This window comes from Arachis duranensis, chromosome 8 (assembly GCF_000817695.3).
Source record: "Arachis duranensis cultivar V14167 chromosome 8, aradu.V14167.gnm2.J7QH, whole genome shotgun sequence".
NCBI classification, from domain to species: domain Eukaryota; kingdom Viridiplantae; phylum Streptophyta; class Magnoliopsida; order Fabales; family Fabaceae; genus Arachis; species Arachis duranensis.
This window is the reverse complement of record NC_029779.3, coordinates 35095142-35099237: the sequence shown is the minus strand read 5'-3', so window position 1 is coordinate 35099237 and position 4096 is coordinate 35095142. Positions and strand designations below refer to the sequence as shown.

Below are 4096 nucleotides of genomic sequence, written 5' to 3'. Positions count from 1 at the left end.
TATTATTACTATTAAAAATAATTTTTATTTTAGTAATCTTGATATCATGTTATGATACACTATTTTTATAAAAAATTTTATAGAAAAAACACATAAATAATTATATTTCTAACAAATAAATATATAAATATATACCTGATAAAATGTGATATCCTTTTTGTCTAAGCAAACGAAAGAGTAATCCAAAGTGTAGATCACCTTCTTCTATGTTGAGTGCATTGTTGATGAAAATATTTTGAATTTGTTCTAATGCTTCATTAATCTCACGTTCAAAATGATAAGATATACTCAATCGTTGCATTGAATCGATAATATTTAATTTTTGTGAGATATTGGTTGAAGAAAGAAAAATCTTCTTCACTTCCTCTTTACATATTTCAATTTGTTGCGTCATGTTTTCATTCGCTGCATCCTGCAATAGTTTACATGAATCAAAATGTCCATGTGGATGCATATATAACTCAAATTTTTACTTAAAATAATGGTTAATTAGGATACATTTTATATATATTGCTTTTATCCTCCAACAAAAAATATTGACGCAACTAAACACGTGGAACCCATGCATTTTCAAAACACATCAAACTAAACAATATAATATTTTATATATATATATAATAAAATTATCGTTCATAGAAGTTGATACATACAGTTTTAGCCCGATTAAATATTTCCTGAGTTTAAAAGTTAAAAAGAAAAAGAAAAAAAAAACTTGAGAAGGTATGTATAGCTACTTATATTTATCTCATGATACATGTATGTATGTGCATATACAAAATTAAATAACATACGACGGATTCAAAATCAGCATATTTGAGGAAAGTATCGTGCCAAATGCTAGGAGGAAAATTTGCAGTGTGTCGCTTTGAGTTAGAAGGGGCATGTTGAGTGGAAGTCATCACTGGAACCGAAGCTGATGAAAAAATAGTCATGGTGGTGCTTTTGATATGTATGGGCAGTATGGCATGCATTTGATAATGGACGATTTTAAGTCGATGATATATGTGGTGAATGTAAGGATAACAAATGAGCGTCGGTGTAATTTTTAAATCTTTTTCCTTTTTCTATTGACAGGGTCCAGGTAAAAAATGACCCGACCCGAACCGGATAACACCCCAACCCAACAGGATCCTACTCTAGACGCCGTATGTGTTCTTCGAAGGTCAGAGAAGAAGATTCAGGTGTCATCGCCGCCACTAGGTGCCTTCGATCAACATCTCCGTCGCTGCTCCGTCCAGTCCTTCTCCATCCTCCATCGCGTTTTCCAGGATCATCTCCTCCGTGATGGTGCCCGCAACGGTGATGTTGTCGGCGACCATTTTCTTCCACAGTATTCTTTGTTGTTGCTCCATTAATGGCTTCTTTGTGGATCCTTTTGGCATTGCATTTCCCTTTTTACCATCGCAATAAACTTCCCACACCGCGTTTCACACTCGCCTAATTACATATTACTGCTGTACTGCATAACAGCCATCTATCCTCACTTAATCCGCTCACCATGAGGTTGGCAAGTAGGAACTGTATTTCTCGTTTCGAGTTAGAGAGCCAGGTTAAAATTAAATGAGAATTAATAAAAAATCACATCTTAGTCTTTTTAAAATTAATTCTCTTTTTAAAATTAATTCTTAAGATATTTTAGTCTTTCTAAAATTAATGTTTAAAGGAATATTTTAGTTTTAGAATTAACTAAAAGAGAAGTTGTTTTAAAATTAAATTTCTAATTTATGATGTAATTAAACAAAATTAATCTCAAAAGATTATCTTAATCTTTAAAACATTAACTAAAAGTGTGTTTTTTAATTTTCATAAGATACATTTAAAGAGTTTTTTTGTGAAACAATCATAAAAATATTTTTTTGTAAAATTAGTTAAATAGCTATTTCAGTCATTTTATAATTAATTATAATACCATTTTAGTATAAATCATTATCTTTATAGTATACAAATGGAAAGCTCATATGCTGACGTGGCGCTCATACGTTGAGTCTGGGAGTTTATTTGCTTAGGTGTCGTCATTAGAAATTTTTAGAATTATATTTATTAATTATAAATTATTATTTACTTAGGTTGTTATTTTCAAATTTTAAATTTGGGTTGTTTTACTTAGGTTGTTATTTTTTTAAATTTCAAATTATTTTATTTAAGTTGTTATTTTTTAAATTTTAGATTGTTGTACTTAGATTATTATTTTTTAAATTTTAAATTATTTTACTTAGGTTGTTATTTTTTAAAAATTTGTTAATTCTTTTTACTATTATTTTTTAAAATTTGCAGCTACATACGTTCTTTTAAAAAAATTTAGAGTTTTAAAAAAATTTACGTTAATTATATTTCGGCTGTTACATACTAATATTACTATAACGATTTACGTTAGTTTAGATTTTTTAAATTATTATTTGTTTAGGTTGTTATTTTTAAATTTTAAGTTTGGGTTGTTTTACTTGGTTTGTTATTTTTTAAATTTTAAATTAAAGTCAACCAAATTTTAAAAAATTTAGTTATGATGCAACTATAAAAGTATAAGTGATGAGAGATGTAAAGCACCACAATTTAAAGTACATCAATCCCTTTCTTTACATATATCCAAAATCTCTCTACTTATTCCAATGGCTGGTATTCACAAAATTGCTGGCATCAATCCTACAATTGACAATTTGTGTGTACGTATACGAGTATTACGGTTATGGACACTACCAAGTTACGAAAATTCTCCATTGCCAAACTCTATTGAGATGGTTTGGCTCGATGAAGACGTGAGTTTTTTACTAATATTTTTCTATTTTATTTTAAATTTATATTATTTATTTGTTTATTTAGGGATTTAATCATTAATTTTTTATTTAGAATGCTATTTGTGTTGTCTTGGCTACTATAACTCATATTATGGATACTCCAGACTGGTGGTACGACCAATGTGAATGCAACACGTCCACATATGCTTTTACAAAAACTTTCAAATGTTCAAGTTGTGCCGTCTCCCTTTTTCCATAACTCCAAGGTTATTTATTTATTTTTTTAAATTAAAGTCTATGCACATTGGATTAGATATTGAATAGTCTATATTTAACTTTTTTTTATGTTATTTTCTTTTTTAAGCAAGTACCGAATAAAGCTTGGTATCATTGATGATTCTGACTGTGCATGTTTTGTAGTCTTTGACAAGTAGGTAAAAAAAGTTTTGAAAAAGAGCTGTGTGAAGATACTTGATCCACTCCTATTGATAAGATCTAACCAATATTTATTTCTAAAAACATAGTGAAGATATTTTTATTGGTAATTTTTATATTATTTATTATTAATATATTATGTAATACCCTTCAGAAAGGAGATTTATCGGATACACCTACACTTTTGCTCAACCTAATTGATAAGACCTTTCTCTTCATCGTTGAAGCTCAAATATCTGATAATCCACATTTTTCACCTTCTTATAAAGTTAAAAAGATGACTGATAATGTGGACCTTATAAATAAATTCAAAGAGACTCACCCTATTCAAATTGTGAGTATAATTATAAGTGTACTTTCTATTAAAAATTAATATATTTTTTGCTTCTTTAGTCATTAGTAGTATCTAATTTATAAATAATAATTAATAATTAATTATAATTTTAGGATGTTGACTACACCGGTGGTTTGCTTCTAATTTCAAAGACATTCTCAATCATTGAAGGGGAGAAAGTAGAAGGTGCTAAGGTATTTGTTCAAAAAATAATTTTTTTATTTGTTTGTTCTCTCAAAATTAGATCTTAATTTTATTCAAAAGATATTAGTGAGATAAAATCAAAGGTTAGAAAGAAGTCTTTAATTTAACGTGGTGTTTTATACAGAATTTATTGTTTGAATTCTCCAATGAAGTTGCGGCCAGTGATGAATCTGAATTGTTGGGAAATGCTATTACACCAACTAAGCGATTATCCTCGGAGTCGGAAGAATCGAAGGTGGAAGGAGATACCTCAACTTGCAAGAAGATTAAGATTGAGAAAGAAACTTGAGAATTTGGATGCACATGTTTTAGAATCCCTTTTAGAGTCTATCTAATAGAATAATGCCAAGCATATGTTTGTTTTGGTGGAAACATTGTCTTTTCTTGAGTT

The 4096-nt window shown here is 28.6% G+C and overlaps 1 pseudogene; it reads right to left on the bottom strand.

The window, feature by feature from the left end:
• The window catches only part of LOC107462304 (probable terpene synthase 2), a 4726-nt pseudogene extending 3437 nt beyond the window's left edge, over positions 1–1289 (bottom strand).
• Positions 1290–4096: the final 2807 nt, after the last annotated feature.